A 22,589-nucleotide genomic window follows, 5' to 3' on the forward strand; every position below is an offset into this window, starting at 1 on the left:
TTTTCTTTTTAGAGCCTAAAGATAGTAATGAGCAGCTTGAGTCTTAAGTTTTTGAATACACCGATGGAAGGTGACAAAGATTCTTTGCTTGGCCAAACTTTAGTCAGACTCCTCAACCTTCTTGTAGGTTTATCTGTGCATTTCCTTGGAAAATCCAGTTAGAACCCTCTACCCTCAATATCTGATCAGGTTCCTCATCCTCTACCATTCAAGGTGATGTCTGATCACCTTGACCTATTTTCAGCAAGAAACCCCTTTACTCCTGAAGTTCCTTCTTAGTAATTTTTTATCCAGTGACCCCAAGCTTTTGTTCCTTGGCTATAAATTCCCACTTGCCCATGCTGTATTTAGAGTTGAGCCCACTCTCTCTCTCCTAATTCAGAATCCCATTGCCATGGTTGCTATACCTATCCTGATGGTCCTGAATAAAATCTGTCTTACTGTGCTTTAATAAATATCATTAATTTTTTTTTTTTTTTTTTTTTTACCCGAAATGAGTCAGAATCAATTAACACTGGGGCTCAAAGGTAAAGGCCTATTGCTGGGGGAAGGGTGAAGAAAGCCTTAAAAACAAAAAAACAAAAATCACTAGAGGTGGGAAAAAAAAAAAAAAAGAAACCACAGTTAATTGTTAAGGTGCAAATCTGACCTGAATCTGTAATAACAATTAATATTTCTAGGGCACTTTACAGTTAACATGGGACTCCTGCTCACACTATTCCCGTTTACTCTTTTCAGCAACCCTATAATAGATGGGTATCATTGTCTCATGTTATGGAGATGGGGAAGGTGAAGTTTAGGGACTGTGTCACTTGCCCGTGCCTTTCCTGACACACCACACTGCTCCTGGGCACGTGCTGTCTGCCCATCTCCGTGTGAAGTTCCACACCGGGGAGGGAGCCCATTCCTGGCATTTCTGGGCCAAGTAGAGACCTCACAAGAGAAGGAGATTCATAGATGCTGCTAATGAAGATGAAGAAAATGCACCCTTTAGCTTTTACCCAGCCGGAACTTGATACCAGAGGAGTGACCTGTCTTTAGAGTAAGAGTTCACCACTAGGGGGCAAGTTCTCCCATTTTGTGTCTCCAGATAAGCAGAGAGGGTCTGTCTCTAGTACCTACTCCTGGAAAATGGATAAAGCAGTGGTTCTGATGTGTAGTGTCTGGACCAGCAGCATCGGCATCTCCTGGGAATTTTGGGGGAATGAAAATTCCTGGGCTCAACTTCAGACTTAATAAGTCAGGAGCACTTGGGGTAGGGCTAGCAATCTGTGCCCTTCAGGTGATTTTGATACACATTAAAGTTTGCTTGAACAGCAGTCCTTCAGGAAAGGGTGAAATGGTTAGTATCCACTGAGGATTGATTCCAAGGCCCCCTACAGATAACAAAATCTGAAGATGCTCAAGTACCTTATATATAACCTGTGCACATACTCCCATGTACTTTTTTTTTCTTTTTTTTGAGACGGAGTCTCACTGTTGTCCAGGTTGGAGTGCAGTGGCACAATGTCTGCTCACTGCAACCTCCACCCCCGGGGTTCAAGCGATTCTCCTGCCTCAGCCTCCCAAGTAGCTGGGATTACAGGTGTCTGCCATCACACCCGGCTAATTTTTGCATTTTTAGTGGAGACGGGTTTCACCTTGTTGGTCAGGCTGGTCTTGAACTCCTGACCTCGTGATCCACCTGACTCAGCCTCCCAAAGTGCTGGGATTACAGGCAGAAGTCACTGCGCCTGGCCACTCCCATGTACTTTAAATAATCACTAGGTTACTTATAATACCTGATGCTATGTAAATACTATGTAAACGGTTGTTATACTGTATTTTTAAATTTTGGTTTTTTATTGTTGTATTTTTTCTACTATGGCAAATTTTACATAAAAATTGTATTTTTTTCTGAATATTTTTGATCCCCGGTTGGTTGACCTCCTCAGATGTGGAACCCACAGATACAAGGAACTAACTGTACATGGGTTTGTGTTCCCTGAAGACTTTGGTGAAAACAGGGAAAGGTTATGATATGCCCTCGGAAGCTGAGGTTTCGGTGCTTGCTTTGGCAGCGTGTTTACTGAAAAAAAAAATGGAATGGTACAGAGATAAGCATTGCCCATGTGCAAGGATGACATGCAAATTTGTGAAGCATTCCATATTTGCTGGTCGTGGTGACTCTCGCCTGTAATTCTAGTACTTTAGGAGGCCCAGGCTGGAGGATCACTTGAGGCTGAGAGTTCGAGACCAGCCTAGGCAACGTAGCAAGACCCCCCCCCGCCGCCATCTCTAATATTTACAAACTTTTTTAAAAAAGAAGCTGGGGACCGAGTGCTATGGCTCACATCTGTAATCCTAGTACTTTGGAAGGCCAAGGTGGGCAGATTGCTTGAGCCCCGGACTTTGAGACCAACCTGGGCAACAAGGTGAAACCTCATCTCTACAAAAAATACAAAAATGAGCTGAACGTGGTGGCGGGCATCTGTAGTCTCAGCTACTCAGGAGGCTGAGGTGGGAGGATCACCTGAGCCTAGGAGGTCAAGGCTGTGGTGAGTCATGATCATGCCACTGCATTCCAGCCTGGGATAACAGAGTGAGACCCTATCTCAAAAAAAAAAAAGAAAAAAGAAAAAGAAAAAAAATGTACTTGGGGTTGGGAATTAACTTTCCCCTCACTTTCCTGGCATTTAGGGTCAGTTTCCTCTTTCTCTGGCACTTCTGTCACCTAGAGCCAGTCTCTCCAGACCCTGCTTGGGGTGACATTATGGGCAACTTTATCTGTTTATAGAATGGAAAAGGAGGCCGGGAGTGGTGGCTCATGCCTGTAATCCCAGCACTTTGGGAGGCCGAGGTGGGCAGATGATCTGAGATCGGGAGTTCAAGACCAGCCTGACCAACATGAAGAAACCCATCTCTACTAAAAATAAAAAAAAATTAGCCAGGCATGGTGGCAGGCGCCTGTACTCGGGAGGATGAGATAGGAGAATTGCTTGAACCCAGGAGGCGGAGGTCGTGGTGAGCCGAGATTGCACCATTGCACTCCAGCCTGGGCAAAAAGAGCGAAACTCCATCTCAAAAAAAAAAAAAAAAAAAGAATGGGAAAGAAAACACAGGAAACAAATATGACAAAATAGTTACTTTTACAATATGGGTGGTGGGAATATGAATATTTATTATTATATTTTACTACATAGATAATATTTCTCAAAATTAAAGCCAAACTAAAAATAGGTTTTTTGAGTTATAGAGTTTTATGTTTGTTTCCAATGCTGTAAATGAATAAATACATATAAATAAATGAATGTACAATTTGCTTTGGTTTTTGTTTTGAGATGGAGTCTTGCTCTGTTGCCCAGGTTGGAGTGCAGTGGCATGATCTCGGCTCACTGCAACCTCCGCCTCCTGGGTTCAAGCGATTCTTCTGCCTCAGCCTCTTGAGTGGCTGGGACTACAGGCATGTGCCACCATGCCTGGCTAATTTTTGTATTTTTAGTAGAGATGGGGTTTCACCATATTGGCCAGGCTGGTCTTGAACTCCTGATCTTGTGATTCACCCACCTCGACCTCCCAAAGTGCTGGGATTACAGGTATGAGCCACCACACCCGGCCTTGAATGTACAATTTAGAAGTGAAATTAGTAAATGATATTATCGCTACAGAAATAGTCTGATTAGCAAAACATTTGTTTAAACTATTGTCTTCAGTAACTTGGAAGATAGAACATAGGCCTACTAAGTCTGCTGAGCTCTAGCAAAGAGGAGGTAAAATAGAATGTCATTAGCACATTCTATTCTATGTTGGTTGCTACTGGCTGCATTTAATTAGATAAGCAAAAGACAAGCTCAGGGAATTGGGCTGTTTGCAACAAAAATAAAGAGAATTTAAAAATTCAGGCCTGGCTGGGCATGGTGGCTCATGCCTGTAATCCCAGCATTTTGGGAGGCTGAGGCAGGTAGATCATGAGGTCAGGAGATCGAGACCATCCTGGCTAACACAGTGAAACCTCGTCTCTACTAAAAATACAAAAAATTAGCCAGGCGTGGTGGCGGGCGCCTGTAGTCCCAGCTACTTGGGAGGCTGAGGCAGGGGAATGGCGTGAAACTGGAAGGTGGAGCTTGCAGTGAGCTGAGATCGTGCCACTGCACTCCAACCTGGGCAGCAGAGCGAGACACTGTCTCAGAAAAAGAAAAAAAAAAAAAATCCAGGCCGGGTGCAGTGGCTCACACCTGTAATCCTAGTACTTTGGAAGGCTGAGGCAGGAGAATTGCTTGAGGCCAAGAATTCAAGACCAGCTTGGGCAACACAGCCAGATCTTGTCTCTAAAAAAAAGTTTTGTTGTTTTTTTTAAATTAACTGAGTGTGGAGGACACACACCTGTAGTCCTAGGTACTGGGAGGCTGAGGTGGGAGGATTGCTTGAGCCCAGGAGTTTGAGGTTACAGTGAGCTATGATCTCACTATTGCACTCTAGCCTGAGTGACAGAGCAAGACTCTGACTCAAAAAAAAAAAAAAAAAATCCATGTATGTGAGATTTTGCAAGGTTGGAAAAGCTGACTTCATCTGTGTCCCAAAAAGAAGAGATAAACCTGAGAAAGGTTTTGAGCAACAAATGTCCATTACAACCCGACCATGTGGAAAAGATCTAGTTAAAGAATATGGTCCTCTCACCCAAGCTAGGTAGGCACCATCAACTGAGAGAGAGAGAGAGAGAGGTATGGGGCCAAAGATAGCAATCAGGTTTGAAAATTATGTCTAGGAAAGAACTAGGGAGGGGACTACTTCTGTAGAAGAACAGCTCTGCCATGACTTCCTCTATTGATAAGCTTACACATATCAATAGAGGCAAAGGCTTGAATTGCAACTTATCTGAGCCCTGGCACAACACCTTGTCATCCTTAAGGGAGGTGTCTAAGGAGCTACTAGAAAGGCATCTCTCACTCGCCTTTCTATCTCTCCTAAGAGGCTGTCATGACATAGTTTCTCATCACCTCCCAGGTTTTGATGAGATATGGGGCTTTCTGCCCCACTCCCCTCATGATAGGCCTGCAGAATATAAAAGCACTAGCTGCCATCTAGATTTGACTCCTTAGTAATAGAGTATCCTACAACTCGCATTGCAATCATCAGACCCAAGGAGATGACATCTTTCACTTATTCTTCTCTGTTGCTATCTATGGAAGTAATAAAGCATCTAAATCTAAAAATGTCTCAAGTATGTTCACTGGTGGAATCAGGCCTTACCCTTGACCTTGTTTTGTATGTGTGAGGTTGACAACTACCACGTGAAACTGACTGGAACCAAATAGATCTGAAGGTTACGAACGTTTTGAGATAATTGCTTTCTGAACCCAACCAGAAACCTGGAGTATTCAGACTCTGATTTAATCCTCAAATTTTCACAGCACAAGTAGGTGGAAAGTCATACAGCCTCAAGGAGCACAAACTCCTCAGTATTCAGATATGGATAGAGAGGGTAATAGAAAATGAAAATCCTCCCAGAAGGAGGTACCAGGGATCCTGGAGAGCAATGAGCAAAGGAGCTCCTGTCACAGAACAGAATCTGATCTAATCAGAACCCCCAATTGAGAGCCTCCTAGTGCCTGCCCAACTTCAAAATTGATACTGACCAATGATGGCTATGGGTCTCCACTCCTCCCTTTTCTGAAAGGGAGTTTTATTGTTGTTATTCTGTTTGTGCCTCCCCATTCCCCACTGTGTAGCAGATGTGTGCTTGGGCAGGGAGGGAAAAAAACATGTCTGGATTCTGGCAGAGACCATGTAGAAACTCTTAGTGTCCCACCCATACCCCCTCACCCTTAGCACTCATGCACATTAGGAAACTTCCAGCTGCCAGCATCTGTGTTCATTGCATGAAGGCATTCTCTGGCACCAGGAATCTGCTCTGCCACCTGCACAGTAGGCCAGAGGGCTAGAGGATTTATGACCTATAGGGAAAAAATACCCTTAAATGATGGCTGACAGGAGTTGGTGCACAAAAACCCTTGTTTGCATGTCCCGTGGATGGGACATCCACTCTGACTCTCATAGTTTCCTCAGGGGAATTAAGCCCCAGTGTCCACAGTGGCAACTGACTTGTTAACACATTCTTTGGATGCCTTTCTCCCTGTCTCACATCTCTATTTTCTTTTTTTTTTTTTTTTCTGAGACGGAGTTTTGCTCTGTTGTCCAGGGTGGAGTGCAATGGCGCGATCTCAGTTCACTGCAACCTCCGCCTCCTGGGTTCAAGCGATTCTCTTGCCTTGACCTCCCAAGTAGCTGGGATTACAGGTGCCTGTGACCACACCTGGCTAATTTTTTGTAATTTTAGTAGAGACGGGGTTTCACTATATTGGCCAGGCTGGTCTCAAACTCCTGACCTCAGGCGATCCACCCACTTGGCCTCCCAAAGTGCTGGGATTGCAAGCATGAGCCACCGTGCCCAGCCACATCTCTACTGTCTTGCCTGTGTTTCTTTACTTGTCAAATAAAACATCTGAGAAGTCTTGTCTAAAAGTCTGTTTTCTGGGTCTGCTCAAACTAAGACAAAAGACCCCAGACATGTGGTCCCCTTTCATAGTGTTTTGCTGTTGCTGAGAAGTAGTTTCCTAGCCAGAGACTACGGTTCCCATCCTCTTTACAATTGGTGGGGTCATGGGACTGAGTTATGGCCAATAGAATATAGATAGAAGTGATGTTTGTCACATCCGAGCTTAATCCAAGGAAATTTCTTGCACTACCTTCCACGCTCTTCCTTATTCTGTCATTTGAATATCAACACACAGAGCAATCTTGGAAGCCATGTGTTGAAAATGGCAGAACCTCTCTCAGCCTGGATCTCTGAATGACTGAATGGAGCTATGAAAGTGAACTCCCCACTCCCACCCTAACAAATCACCACGATTGCTGCCAGATGGGCTTTATGTTACTAAGAGGTCAACTCCTATTGTGTTAAACCATTAAGATTTTGGAGCTTTGCTATTATAGCAGTTAGTGCTATTTGTGAGACACTATTTTCCAACCTTATGTTAGAATGTTGGACAAGAAAAGGTGATCTCTGCCCTCATAGACCCTATTTCCTTTCAAATGTATGAATAAGTGAAGGGAGAGCCAGGACAGTTCAATCCAACCAATTCTGAACTTGGAAACAGTTTAAACAAACATGGTGCCCCATGCCGTTATTACTTCAAGATGCCTTGGAAAGGGGAAAGTGTGAAATTGCTCCAGAGACAAATGTCAGAGGCCACATGAGAAACAGCATGGACTATGGAAGCAGGCTGCCTAGTTTGAATGCCAGCTTGGACACCTACTAGCTACCTGACCTTGGGCAAGTCACTGGTTAACCTCTCTGTGCTTCACTGTCTCTCTGTACAAAAAGGGGATGGCAATAGCCTTGTGGGGTTACTATCATTTAACATTTGGGAAGCACTTAGTACGGTGCCTGGTACACACTAATAAATCTATAAATCCCAAGTTTTCCAAAGACTATCTTTGCCGTGAAGTTTTTAAACTGTTTTCCACCATACAAGCATCTAACCTTCTGCTTTGCTATTTATGAGAGCCTGTACCAAAGCACAGAAATGACTTTAGCACTTTGGATGTCCTATCTTTGCAATATGACTTTGTCCCAGTACACACTAAGTTTTCAGAGTTTGATCTAATCTAGGGTCGGGGGCACAGTGGCTGCTATTGGATTTAGGCTGTGTTAGTTTTAGGTGAATAATTAACCTTAGAAGGAATGATCACCTCTGGACTTTATTTGGTTTTTGTCCATAGGCCTGCGTAGGAGATTGCTCAACCCACTTTTGAGACATTTGTGTGCATTTATTGATCTGTTTGATTTTTTGAGCCCAATACTATAGCAGACACTATTTTCCAACCTTGTATTAGAATGTTGGACAAGAAAAAAGTGATCTCTGCCCTCATAGACCCTATTTCCTTTCAAATGTATGAGTAAGTGAAGGGAGAGCCAGGACAGTTAAAGATGAACCACTCGGCACATGGCCAGGGGGAATCTGGCTTTGCCTGAGCAGAGGGTCACTGCTGGCTTACAGAGAAGCCAGCCGAGCTGATGGCAGTCTCAGGGCTGGAAAAACAGAAGTGGAGGCAAGATCCCATTGAGAAGGGAGGAGCGGAGAACTAAGCTTGACAAAGGGCCAGTTTTCTCCTTAAGATACTTGGCACAATTTGAAGTTCCATGGAATGGGAGATAAAAAGATAATGCCACACCTTGAAAAGGCTCCAATAAATATATCAAGTATATGAGGTTCCTGTTACTACTGTAACAAAACTTAATATCTTACAGTTTTGGAGGTCAGAAGTCTGAAGTGGATCTCACTGGGCTTAAATCAAGATGTCAGCAGGGCTGAGTTCCTTTCTGGAGGCTCTGCTTCTACATTTAAAGAACCCTTGTGAGGATATTGGCCCACCTGGATAATCAAGCAATACATTTCTCAATAAACCGTGAGTTGAATAAGAAATCACAATAAAATTAGAATATATTTTGAACTGAATAACCATGAAGTTATAATATATCAAGAAAAGGAATGCTTATAGGCAAATTTATAGCCTTTATCACATGTAATAGAGAAGAGAGGCTGAAAAATCAGTGACCTTAACTGCCTTAAAAGAAAAAAAAAAAAGCAAGAGAGGCCAGGCATGGTGGCTCACAGCTGTAATCTCAGCACTTTGGGAGGCCAAGGCAGGCAGATCACTTGAGGCCAGGAGTTCGAGACTGGCCTGAACAACATGGTGAAACTCCATCTCCACTAAAAAATAATAATAAAAAAAAATTAGCCAGGTGCTCTGTCTAATGCCTGTAATCCCAGCTACTCAGGAGGCTGAGGCAGGAGAATCACTTGAACCCAGGAGGCGGAGGTTACAATGAGCCGCAATCGTGCCACTTCACTCCAGCCTGGGCGATAGAGCGAGACTCTGTCAAAAGAAAAAAAAAAGAAGAAGAAGAAGAAGAAAAAGGAGAAGGAGAAGGAGAAGAAAGAAAGAAAGAAAGAATAAAGAAGCTAGAGAAAGACCAAAACTCAAAGAAAGTCAACAGAGCAGAAATCAATGAAACAATAAATGAATGTACCATAGAGAAAAACAGCAAAGCCAAGGTTGATTCTCTGAAAAGATTAATGAAATAGGTAAAATCCTGGCAATACTAATCAAGGAAAGTAGTAAACATAAATCACTAATATCAGCAATGAAAATACTAAATACCATGTACTAAAAATGTCAAAGGATAAGATCATGAATGATTTTATATCAGTAAATTTGAAAATTAGATAAAATGGACAAATTTCTTTAACAAAAAACTTACCAATATTGAAACTTGAAGGATCATAAAATCTGGATATTTCTCTAGCTATTTAAGAAACTCAATCTGTTATCAAAAACTTTTCCACAAGTAAAACTCTAAACACAGGTGGCTTCACTGGTGAGGCCTTCCAAACATTTAAGAAAGAAAGAATGCTATTCTTACACAGTATCTTCCAAAGAATAAGAAAAGAAGTAGCATATTCCAATTCATTTTATGAGCAATTAAAACCTTGAAACCAAACTTTTAGTGACATTAAGATAAAACTGCAGAATGATTGCTCTCACGAACACAAGTGCAAAAAATCCTAAAAAAAAAAAAAAGTAATCAAGTTCGGCAATATGTAAAAAAATGTTATACGTAATAGCCAAGTGGGGTTTATTCCAGGAATGTAAGAGTAGTTTAACATTTAAAAATCAATTAAAGGAGTCCAGTGTGGTGGTGCACTGCTGTAGCCCCAGCTACTTGGGAGGCTGAGGAGGGAGGATCACTTGAGCCTAGGAGGTGGAGCCTTCACTGAACTATGATCCCACAGCTGCACTGCAGCCTGGGCAATAGGGCAGGACCCAAGCAAGAGGGAAGGGAAGGGAAGGGGAGGGGAGGGAAAGGAAGGGGAGGGGAGGGGAGGGAAGGGGGGGGGACAGAAAAAGGAAAGAAGAGGGAAAGAGAAAGAAAAAGAAAGAAAAAAGAAAGAAAGAGAAGGAGTAAGAGGAGTTTACCACATTAATATAAAAGAAAAGGGAATCATATGAGTATCTTAGGTGCAGAAAAAATACTTGACAAAATGCAACACCCATTCATGATTTTTAAAAAATTTAGGCAACCCAGGAAGGAAGGAAAGTTCCTTAATATGGTTAATAATATTTAAAACAAAACAAAACACCAGCAAACATTTTGCATAATGGAGAATTATTGAAGACTTTCCCTAGCACCCTTCTACTCAATATTGTATTAATAGTTCGGCAGTAACTATTAAAGCTGAACATACATCTACTTCATGATGTATGGGGAAACCCTGCAGTGATGCATCCCTAAGTGCATGAAAAGACATGTAGTAGAATGTAATGTGAGTTCTAGCCAGTGCAGTAAGTCAAGAGGAAAGAGATTCCTAAGGATCTGAAAGGAAAAAACAAAACTGACGTTATTCATATAAGATATAAGGATGTGCATAGGAAGGAAGCAATTCCAACTAATAAGACAACTCAGCAAGATCACTGGATTCAAGGTCAATATACAAAAACCAATTGTTTTTTTCAGATACCAGCAACAGATAGAAAATAAAGTTAAAATTATATCCACAGCAGCACTATCCTTAAGAGCCCAACTGAAGACTGCAACGATCAAGAGGAAAGACAAAATGTGCTGCATACACAGTGTAGAATGTGCAACGCTGAGAATGAATAAAGGGCAACTATACACAACGTAGGTGAATCTCACACATAGCATCTCCAGTGAAAGAGGTCAAACACAAAATTGTACATATGGTATGATTCCATCTGCATAAAGCTCAAAAATCAGCAGAATTAGTCTATGTGTTAGAAGTCAAGATAATGGGTACCTTTGTGGGAGGGGGTTGTGCAAGCTTTGTTAACGTTTTGTTTCTTGATGTGGGTGCTGGTTATGTGGGTGTGTTCATTTGATGATAATTGATAATTAAGCCATACATTTATTTAGAACATGTGACGTTCTATGCATATTTATTATACTTTAATTAAAAGTTCTTAAAATTGTATTTAAATTCAGATTTTCCCCAGGCAGAAGTCACAGACCTGAGCAGGATCGGGCTGCACGGGCGAGGAGACGCCGCCCTCTCTGGGTTCAGCGCTTCACCTGACCTTGGCCTCCCAGAGCAGAGGGCTGCTGGGGACAGTGTCATTTGGGTAGAGTTTCCGAGAGGACCCAGGAGTGGTCCATTCTCTCGATGGAGACCCATTTGGGAGGAAGAATCTGAGAATCCTTGAGAATTGTGTTCAAAACGTTGGGTATATGAGAGCGCGTGCTTTCCAGGGGAAGAGCCCACAGTTTTCACCCTATGGACAGCCCCCGAATCCCTAAGCTTTTGTGTTTTTGAGACGTTTAGGAGCTGCTGGGCTAGATGAGGGTCCAGGGGTCAGAAACCTGCGTATAGCAACTCACCTGGGACCCCCCCGCGGATCTCTCTCTGGGTTGTAAAGCGGCCAGACTAGTGCGCTCCGAAGCTGCTCAGGCTCCGGGGTGCTGCCCCCTTCCCCGAAGTGCAGCCTCGCAGACCCCGGGGCTGGGCAGGGGGCGGGAGAGAGGCTCGCATCTTGCAGCCCTCCGGTCCCACGGAGGGCACAAGCTGCTCGCTGGCTGCCCCAAGGGAGGAGTGCGAGGAGTGGCGAGGGCTATCAGCTCTGGTGGGCGAAACTTTCCCAAGAGGCGCTGCTTGCTCCGGCGGGGTAAAGCCAGACGAGGCGCGAGAGTGGGGTGGGTGACGCGCGCCAGCCACAGAGACTGAGGCTCGCTATCTGCGCCCTGCTGTGCGCCGGGGCCCTGAGTGAGTGAGCGCTGGGAGTCGAGGTGGGGGCCGGCGCTGCAAGGTGCTCGGGGAGGCACTGGGTGCAAGCAGCGGGTCGGTCACAGCGGGACCCTGCGCGACAACCGGACAGCCAGCGGGCCTGCGGGGCTGCGATGCACCCCTGAAAGTGCTTTCTCCACGCCGGCGCACCTGACACTTAGGTCCTCGCAGAAACCCCATTGACTAGGGAGAGGATTACAGACTATGACTAGCTGGCCAAATCCTGTCTGCGGCTTGATGTTGTATACACCCAGATGAGCCGAGAATGCTTTTCACATCTTTAAATGGTTGAAAGGGAAAGGCCAGACGCGGTGGCTCAGGTCTGTAATCCCAACACTTTGGGAGGCCGAGGCGGTGTTATCACCTGATGTCAGGAGTTCCACACCAGCCTGGCCAACATGATGAAACCCCGTCTCTACTAAAAATACAAAAATTAGCTAGGTGTGGTGGCGGGAGACTGTAGTCCCAGCTACTCCGGAGGCTGAGGCATGAGAATCTCTTGAACCCAGGAGACGGAGGTTGCAGTGAGCCGAGATCACGCCACTGCATTCCAGCCTGGCCGACAGAGTGAGACTCTGTCAAAAAAAAAAAAAAAAAAAAGATTGAAGGGGAAATCAAAAGAGCAATATTATGTGACGTGAAAATTATATAAAATTCCAATTTCAGTGTCCATAAATAAAATTTTATTAGAATGCAATCATGATCATTCGGTTAAATATTGTCTATATGACAGCTTTCAGGCTTGTCCAAGTCAAATATCCCTAAGTTTAAAACATTTTATTTGGGAAGCAAGAATTGAAATTCTGAGCATATACACAGACTGGGTGGTCTTCTATATGTCCAAAGGACAAAGAGAAGATTGGAGGTTTCATAGAAAAGGAGAAATGTTCTTCTAGAAAGTTCATTGGCAAAAGTAAAATTTTGGGGAACTGGCAGGTCCTGACTAGTGAGGGACTATAACAGGTAAAATTAGCCTTGGAGTCACAGCAGGTTTCAGCAGCTGTTAACTACACCTGGTCTCAGTTTACAACAGGCAGTTTCAGCAGCCAGGCTTGCGAAGAATCTCACATGTGGAGCAATGCTATGTGCCCTGAGTGCTTTTTTGCCCCTGACTTCTCACTGTGTTTTAGTTGGGTATGACAAAAATAACCCACTTCTGTATGATCAACTTTCACAGGCTTCAAGGTCAGAGTTGAGTAGTTGCCACAGAGACTAAAGTATTTACTCTTTAGCCCGTGACAGAATAAGTTCATGACCCCTGAACTAGAGGCTGTTGATCTCGTTTACAGTGAAAGAAATGGGGTTAGAGGAGAGAAGGGATTTTTTCCCCCTGGGGCTTAAGGGTTATTATTAAGTGAGGGGGAGGAGCAGGCAGGACACATGTCAGGTGTGCCTAACATCTAACCAGAAGGGTTTTTCTCGCCTCAAACTGGACAGTGCTTCCAGTACTTTTACCATACAACAGAGAGGTAGAGAGATATAGGGAAAAAACTATCACCATAGAATGAGATCCACCTGTCACTCACTGCTGTGTGACTCTGAGCTCTCCCTTGACATCTCTGAGCTGGTTTCATTCACTAATAATTGCGTTTTCACAACAAACACAATTGCTGTGAAAATGAGATACTGTGTCTAGTGGCATGCAGAGCTCTAGGCACAGGTGAGTTACACCGGTAAAAATCTGCACATAAATGCAAGGGGCCCCTTCCTGTTTTGCGAGGGTGGGCTCCTCCAGGGCTCTTGGCGGGGTGATTTGAGGAAGGGAGTGATGCAAAGTCAATGAACTCATCCATGTGAAGAGCCCTCCCTGGCTCAGCAACTGTTGGTTCTGTCCAGCCCTGGTTCTGTCACGTCTGAGGCTGTTGTAAATAATTTCTGGAGTAGGGTATCTTATGTGGGGTGTGGGGTGAAGGTCAGAGCAAGAGGAAGGCAGGAAGGGAAGGGGATGCTGTGGTGGCCCCTCCCTGGCTCAGCACGGCCACGTGGGGCCACACAGGGAGCTCTGCTGGGGCTAGGGAAGGCTGGAAGGCAGAGCACAGTAGTAGTTGAACTGCAGTCACAAGGAAATCCAGAGTGCAGCCCCGCTGGGATCGTTCCTAAATTCTTCTTGAATAGGGCTTCTGTTGTTCTTCCTCTGTCTCTTGTCCTGGCAATGTCAGGCTCTGACCAAAAGTTCATTTTCCCAATTCACCCTGTGTTTATAAACCAGAGACAAGAGCTGCCCATTTCAGCCTCCTCATTCACCTTCCCTCCTTCTTGGCTGCTGGACCAGGCCAGAGTCTGGGATATGCTTTCTTCAAAGCTCAGTGTTCTAGTCAAACAAGAACTATTCTGGTGGCAAATGACAGAAAATGCAAAGTAGCTTGAATAAAAAAGACCAAAGGGAAAGGGGCAGTTATTGGTATGCCCTGCAAGAGCCAGGAGCCAAGGGCTCAGACAGCCTGTACCTCCACCTTGGCCTCCACCTCCTTTCTCAGCTTCTTGCCCTTGCTTAAGAACTTTCTCTATTCGGTGAGCATCAGCAGCTTTCCCGTTTCAGGATCAGTCTGAAATATTCACAGTGGGCTCTGATTACCTCTGCTTTAAATTGTCATATGGTCAGTGCTTTTAGTGAGTGACCTAGTCTAGGTTACTTGACTCTGGCTTAGCTTGCTTGCCCACACTTTCTCTTTCTTTTAAAAATCATTTATTGGCCGGGCATGGTGGTTCATGCCTGTAATCCTCGCACTTTGGGAAGCCGAGGTGGGTGGATCACGAGGTCAGGAGTTCAAGACCAGCCCGGCCAAGATGGTGAAACCCTGTCTCTACTAAAAACACAAAAATTAGTCAGACGTGGTGGCGGGCGCCTGCAATCCCAGCTACTCGGGAGGCTGAGGCAGGAGAATCACTTGAACCCGGGAGGCGGAGGTTTCAGTGAGTCAAGATCGCGCCACTGCACTCCAGCCTGGGCAACAGAGCAAGACTCTGTCTCAAAAACAAAAAACAATAAACAAACAAAACACAACAACAACAAAAATCATTTCTTTTTTTTTTCTTTTTTATAGAGACAGGATCTGTCTCTGTCACCCAGGCTGGAGTGCAGTGGTGTGATCATAGCTCACTGCAACCCCAAACACCTAGGCTCAAGCGATCCTCCTATCTCACCCTCCTCAGTAGCTGGGACTACAGGTGTGCATCACCATGCCCAGCTAATTTTTTTTAAATTTTTTTTTATTATAATACTTTAAGTTCTGGGATACAAGTGCGGAATGTGCAGGTTTGTTACATAGGTATACACATGCCATGGTGGTTTGCTGCACCCATCAACCCGTCATCTACATTAGGTTTTTCTCCTAATGCTATCCCTCCCCTAGTCCCCCACCTCCCAGCAGGCTCCGGTGTGTGCTCTTCCCCTCCCTGTGTCCATGCATTCTCATTGTTCAACTCCCATTTATGAGTGAGAACATGTGGTATTTGGTTTTCTGTTCCTGTGTTATTTTGCTGAGAATGATGGTTTCCAGCTTCATCCATGTCCCTGCAAAGAACATGAACTCATCCTTTTTTTATGGGTGCATAGTATTCCATGGTATATATGTGCCACATTTTCTTAATCCAGTCTATCATTGATGGGCATTTGGGTTGGTTCCAAGTCTTTGCTCTTGTGAATAGTGCTGCAATAAATATACGTGTGCATGTGTCTTTATAGTAGAATGATTTATATTCCTTTGGGTATATACCCAGTAATGGGATTGCTGGGTCAAATGGTATTTCTGGTTCTAGAACCTTGAGGAATCACCACACTGTCTTCCACAATGGTTGAACTAACTGACACTCCCACCAACAGTGTAAAAGCATTCCTATTTTTCCACATCCTCTCCAGCATCTGTTGTTTCCTGACTTTTTAATGATTGCCGTTCTAACTGGCGTGAGATGGTATCTCACTGTGGTTTTGATTTGCATTTCTCTAATGACCAGTGATGTTGAGCTTTTTTTCTTAAGTTTGTTGGCCGCATAAATGTCTTCTTTTAGGAAGTGTCTGTTCATATCCTTTGCCCACTTTTTGATGGGGTTGTTTGCTTTTTCTTGTAAATTTGTTTAAGTTCCTTGTAGATTCTGGATATTAGCCCTTTGTCAGATGGATAGGTTGCAAAAATTTTCTCCTATTCTGTAGGTTGCCTGTTCACTCTGATGATAGTTTCCTTTGGCCCAGCTATTTTTTGTTTTGTTTTGTTTTGTTTTGTTTTGAGATGGAATCTCACTCTGTTACCCAGGCTGGAGTGCAGTGACATGATTTCGGCTCACTGCAACCTCCACCTCCCGGGTTCAAGCGATTCTCCTGCTTCAGCCTCCTGAGTAGCTGGGATTACAGGTGGACACCACCACACCTGGCTAATTTTTGTGTTTTTAGTAGAGATGGGGTTTCACCATGTTGGTCAGGCTGGTCTCGATCTCCTGACCTCATGATCCACTCGCCTCAGCCTCCCAAAGTGCTGGGATTACAGACATGAGCCACCACACCTGGCCAGCCCAGCTAACTTTTAATTTTTTAAATTTTTGTAGAGATGGAGTCTCACCATCTTGCCCAGGCTAGTCTCAAACTCCTGGGCTCAAGTGATTCTTCTTCCTCAGCCTCCCAAAGTGTTGGGATTATAGGTGGTAGCCACTGCACCTGGCCTTTAAGTCATTTTTATTGATGTATGATTTACCTGTAGTATAATACCATGCACTCAGTTAAAGTATACATATAGTTCAGTGAATCTTCGCAAATATAACTATCCACGTAATTATCACCAAGATAAATGACATTTTCATCACCTGCAAAATGCCCCCAGTCATTCCTACTTTCTGCCACTATAGATAAGTTTCGTCTTTTCTAGGATTTCACCTAAGTGGAATCATACAGTATATTGCGCTTTGTTTGGCTTTTTTTTTTTTTACTCAGCATAATTGTATTGAGATTCATCCATGTTCTTGTGTGTAGCATGCTTCATTGCTTTTTATTATTGGGTAGTACTCTATTGAATGGCTTTACCACAGCTTATTCACCCATTCACTTGTTGATGGATGTTTAGATTGTCTCCCATTTGGGGCTATTATGAATAAAGCTGCCATGAACATTAGTGGACAAGTCTTTGGGAGGACATGTATTTTCATTTCTTTTGGTTAAATATCTAGAATTACTGGGTCATACTGGTAAGTGTGTGTTCAACTTGACTTTGAGTAGTTGTGCCATTTTACATTCCCACCAGCAGCATATAAGAATTTCAGCTGCACCATGGCCTGCCAGTGCTTGGTGGTGTCAGTCTTTTCACAGTTAGCCATTCTAATAGGTATGCATTCTAATAGGTATGTAGTGAAATCAATCTCTATGTGATTTTAATTACATTTCTCTGGGGACTCATGATGTGAGGATCTTTCATGTTCTTATTGGCCATTCCTGTATCCATATATAGTCTTTTATGATGTTTCTATGTGAAAATTTTCTCCATTTTTTTTAAATGATGGGAGGCTTCCTGGCTTTTACTCACACTTTTTTTCCTTTTCTTTTTTTTCTTTCTTTTTTGGAGTTATAGGTTCTCACTCTGTTGCCCAGGCTGGAGAGCAGTGGCACAATCATGGCTCACTGCAGTCTCGACCTCCTGGGCTCAAGAGATCCTCCCACCTCAGCCTCCTGAGTAGCTGGAACTATAGGCACATGCCACCACACCTAGCTAATTTTGTATTTTTTGTAGAGACAAGTCTCACTATGTTGCCCAGGCTGGTCTCAGACTCCTTGGGCTCAAACAATCCTTCAGCCTCAACCTCCCTAGCAGCTGGGATTGTAGGCACACAGTATGGCATCCAGCTACTCTCCACCTTTTATTTCTTTTCTTTTCTTTTTCTTTTCTTTTTTTTTTTTTTGACATAATTACAATGGTGACTGAAAATGCTGACTTCTAAAAAAGGCCTTATCTTGACATTCCACACAAAGGCACATGGCCTGCATAATTCCACTCCCTTGGTTGTGCCTCTTACCCTGTCTTGCTACTACTGAAGATGTTTTCAAGTAAATTTGAAGGGCTCTATTTGTCCCTTTCATCACTGGCATGGGATTCTGTGTAAGGTAATTTGGCATCTTCTGTACTATTTCTTTTAATATTTCCTACCTATAGACAGTTAAAAGGCAGTATAGGTTTCAGAGTCAAACAGACCCAGATGGTTCAAATATTAAGTTGAACTCCAGTTATTTAATTCCCTGACAGTTTTTAAAAAAAATTTCATCTCTAAAACAGGGTACGATAATAACTGTGAAAATTAGAGGAAAGAAACATGCTTGGCACACTGCCTGACATATGGGGGCTCAGCCAAAAATGGTAGCTGTTATTATTGTAAACTTCACCTTCTAGAGTTCATTTAAATAACATTCTGCCTAACTACTACAGATTTGTAAACAGCATTTTGCCTTTCTAGTGCTCTCTACACTAATTATTGCAGTTTCCAATGCCAGTGAACTAAAGTCACTGATTTTAATGCCCCCGCAATTAGTACCATGTAAGCTTTGAGTCGCCGAAGTTAGGATACTGACTAGGATCTGAGGTTCCAAGATGGCCAAATAGGAACAGCTCCAGTCTACAGCTCCCAGTGTGAGCTACACAGAAGACAGGTGATTTCTGCATTTCCAACTGAGGTACCAGGTTCATCTCACTGGGTCTTGTTGGACAGTGGGTGCAGGACAGTCGGTGCAGCCCACGGAGCATGAGCCGAAGCAGGGCGAGACATCACCTCACCTGGGAAGTGCAAGGGGTTGGGGAATTCCTTTTCCTAGCCAAGGGAAGCCGTGACAGACGGCACCTGGAAAATTGGGTCACTCCCACCCTAATACTGAGCTTTTCCAAAGGTCTTAGCAAACAGCACACCAGGAGATTATATCCCACACCTGGCTCAGAGGGTCCTACACCCACGGAGCCTCGCTCAGTGCTAGCACAACAGTCTGAGATCGAACTGCAAGGCAGAAGTGAGGCTGGGGGAGGGGCGCCCCTCATTGCTGAGGCTTGAGTAGGTAAACAAAGTGGCCCGGAAGCTCGAACTGGGTGGAGCCCACTGCAGCTCAAGGAGGCCTGCCTGTCTCTGTAGACTCCACCTCTGGGGGCAGGGCACAGCTGAACAAAAGACAAAAGAAACTTCTGCAGACTTAAACATCCCTGTCTGACAGCTTTGAAGAGAGTAGTGGTTCTCCCAGCATGGAGTTTGAGATCTGAGAATGGACAGACTGCCTCCTCAAGTGGGTCCCTGACCCCCGAGTAGCCTAACTGGGAGGCACCTCCCAATAGGGGCCGACTGACACCTCATATGGCCAGGTGCCCATCTGAGATGAAGCTTCCAGAGGAATGATCAGGCAGCAACATTTGCCGTTCTGCAATATTTGCTGTTCTGCAGGCTCCATTGGTGATACCCAGGCAAACAGGGTCTGGAGTGGACCTCCAGCAAACTCCAATGGATCTGCAGCTGAGGGTCCTGACTGTTAGAAGGAAAATTACCAAACAGAAAAGACATCAACACCAAAACCCCATCTGTACGTCACCATCATCAAAGACCAAAGGTAGATAAAACCACAAAGATGGAGAGAAACCAGAGCAGAAAAGCTGAAAATTCTAAAAACCAGAGCACCCTTTCCCCTCCAAAGGAATGCAGCTCCCCACCAGCAACGGAATAAAGCTGGACAGAGAATGACTTTGACGAGTTGAGAGAAGAAGGCTTCAGACAATCGGTAATAATAAACTTCTCCGAGCTAAAGAAGGATGTTCAAACCCATTGCAAAGAAGCTAAAAACCTTGAAAAAAGGTTAGATGAATGGCTAACTAGAATAAACAGCATAGAGAAGACCTTAAATGACCTGATGGAGCTGAAAACCATGGCACGAGAACTACGTGACGCATGCACAAGCTTCAGTAGCCAATTCGATCAAGTGGAAGAAAGGGTATCAGTGATTGAAGATCAAATGAATGAAATGAAGTGAGAACAGAAGTTTAGAGAAAAAAGAGTAAAAAGAAACGAACAAATCCTCCAAGAAATATGGGACTATGTGAAAAGACCAAATCTACGTCTGATTGGTGTACCTGAAAGTGACGGGGAGAATGGAACCAAGTTGGAAAACACTCTTCAGGATATTATTCAGAAGAACTTCCCCAACCTAGCAAGGCAGGCCAACATTCAAATTCAGGAAATACAGAGAATTCCACAAGGATACTCCTCAAGAAAAGCATCTCCAAGACACATAATTGTCAGATTCAAGTTGAAATGAGGGAAAAAATGTTGAGGGCAGCCAGAGAGAAAGGTTGGGTTACCCACAAAGGGAAGCTCATCAGGCTAACAGCTGATCTCGCGGCAGAAACTCTACAAGCCAGAAGAGAGTGGGGGCCAATATTCAACATTTTTAAAGAAAAGAATTTTCAACCCAGAATTTCATATCCAGCCAAACTAAGGTTCCTAAGTGAAGGAGAAATAAAATCCTTTACAGACAAGCAAATGCTGAGAGCTTTTGTCAACACCAGGCCTGCCTTATAAGAGCTCCTGAAGGAAGCACTAAACATGGAAAGGAAAAACCGGTACCAGCCACTGCAAAAACATGCCAAATTGTAAAGACCATCGAAGCTAGGAAGAAACTGCATCAACTAACGAGCAAAATAACCAGGTAACATCATAATGACAGGATCAAATTCACACATAACAATATGAACCTTAAATGTAAATGGGCCAAATGCTCCAATTAAAAGACACAGACTGGCAAATTGGATAAAGAGTCAAGACCCATCAGTGTGCTGTATTCAGAAGACCCATCTCACATGCAGAGACACACATAGGCTTAAAATAAACGGCTGGAGGAAGATCTACCAAGCAAATGGGAAACAAACAAAAAAAGCAGTGGTTGCAATCCTAGTCTCTGATAAAACAGACTTTAAACCAACAAAGATCAGAAGAGACAAAGAAGGCCATTACATAATGGTAAAGGGATCAATTTAACAAGAAGAGCTAACTATCCTAAATATACACACCCCCCAATACAAGAGCACCCAGATTCATAAAGCAAATCCTTAGAGACCTACAAAGAGACTTAGACTCCCACACAATAATAATGGGAAACTTTAACACCCCACTGTCAACATTAGACAGATCAACGAGACAGAAAGTTAACAAGGATATCCAGGACTTGAATTCAGGTCTGCACCAAGCAGACCTAATAGACATCTACAGAACTCTCCACCCCAAATCAACAGAATATACATTCTTCTCAGCACCACATCGCTCTTATTCCAAAACTGACCACATAGTTGGAAGTAAAGCAATCCTCAGCAAATGTAAAAGAACAGAAATTATAACAAACTGTCTCTCAGACCACAGTGCAATCAAACTAGAACTCAGGATTAAGAAACTCACTCAAAACTGCTCAACTACATGGAAACAGAACAACCTGCTCCTGACTGACTACTGGGTACATAATGAAATGAAGGCAGAAATAAAGATGTTCTTTGAAACCAATGAGAACAAAGACACAATATACCAGAATCTCTGGGACTCATTTAAAGCAGTGCGTAGAGGGAAATTTGTAGCACGAAATGCCCACAAGAGAAAGCAGGAAAGATCTAAAATTGACACCCTAACATCACAATTAAAAGAACTAGAGAAGCAAGAGGAAACACATTCAAAAGCTAGCAGAAGGCAAGAAATAACTAAGATCAGAGCAGAACTGAAGGAGATAGAGACACAAAAAAACTCTTCAAAAAATCAATGAATCCAGGAGCTGGTTTTTTGAAAAGTTCAAAAAAATTGATAGACCACTGGCAAGACTAATAAAGAAGAAAAGAGAGAAGAATCAAATAGATGTAATAAAAAATGATAAAGGGGATATCACCACCAATCCCACAGAAATACAAACTACCATCAGAGAATACTATAAACACCTCTACACAAATAAACTAGAAAATCTAGAAGAAACTGATAAATTCCTGGACACATACCCCCTCCCAAGACTAAACCAGGAAGAAGTTGAATCCCTGAATAGACCAATAACAGGCTCTGAAATTGAGGCAATAATTAATAGCCTACCAACCAAAAAAAGTCCAGGACCAGACGGATTCACAGCCGAATTCTACCAGAGGAACGAAGAGGAGCTGGTACCATTCCTTCTGTAACTATTCCAATCAATAGAAAAACAGGGAGTCCTCTGTAACTTATTTTATGAGGCCAGCATCATCCTGATACCAAAGTCTGGAAAAGACACAACAAAAAAAGAGAATTTTAGACCAATATCCCTGATGAACATCGATGCAAAAATCCTCAGTAAAATACTGGCAAACCGAATCCAGCAGCACTTCAAAAAGCTTATCCACCAGGATCAGGTGGGCTTCATCCCTGGGATGCAAGGCTGGTTCAATATATGCAAATCAATAAACTAATCCATCATATAAACAGAACCAAAGACAAAAACCACATGATTATCTCAATAGATGCAGAAAAGGCCTTTGACAAAATTCAACAGCCCTTCATGCTAAAAACTGTCAATAAATTAGGTATTAATGGGACGTATCTCAAAATAATAAGAGCTGTTTATGACAAACCCACAGCCAATATCATACTGAATGGGCAAAAACTAGAAGTATTCCCTTTGAAAACTGGCACAAGACAGGGATGCTCTCTCACCACTCCTATTCAACATAGTGTTGGAAGTTCTGGCCAGGGCAATCAGGCAGGAGAAAGAAATAAAGGGTATTCGATTAGGAAAAGAGGAAGTCA

The 22,589-nt window shown here is 43.5% G+C and overlaps 1 protein-coding gene and 1 non-coding gene across 6 annotated transcripts in view; both read left to right on the top strand.

Moving 5' to 3' along the window:
• The window catches only part of LOC743715 (serotransferrin), a 51,340-nt gene that overhangs the window by 962 nt on the left and 27,789 nt on the right, over nt 1-22,589 (top strand). Inside the window, exons 2-3 of one of the 5 annotated variants that reach the window (XR_010155336.1) lie at nt 8,291-8,448; nt 10,559-10,776. The exons of 2 other annotated variants lie outside the window; for them this stretch is intronic. The gene's annotated coding sequence lies outside the window, so the exon portion shown is untranslated. Of the gene's footprint in view, nt 1-8,290; nt 8,449-10,558; nt 10,777-22,589 lie in introns of those variants that run through there. 2 more of the 5 variants (XM_063806243.1, XM_063806244.1) reach the window with 2 other exon arrangements.
• On the top strand, nt 2,053-2,154 carry LOC112208780 (U6 spliceosomal RNA). Its single transcript, XR_008547387.1, has one exon. It is a non-coding gene; the product is annotated as a U6 spliceosomal RNA (small nuclear RNA).

This window comes from Pan troglodytes, chromosome 2 (genome assembly GCF_028858775.2).
Source record: "Pan troglodytes isolate AG18354 chromosome 2, NHGRI_mPanTro3-v2.0_pri, whole genome shotgun sequence".
NCBI classification, from domain to species: domain Eukaryota; kingdom Metazoa; phylum Chordata; class Mammalia; order Primates; family Hominidae; genus Pan; species Pan troglodytes.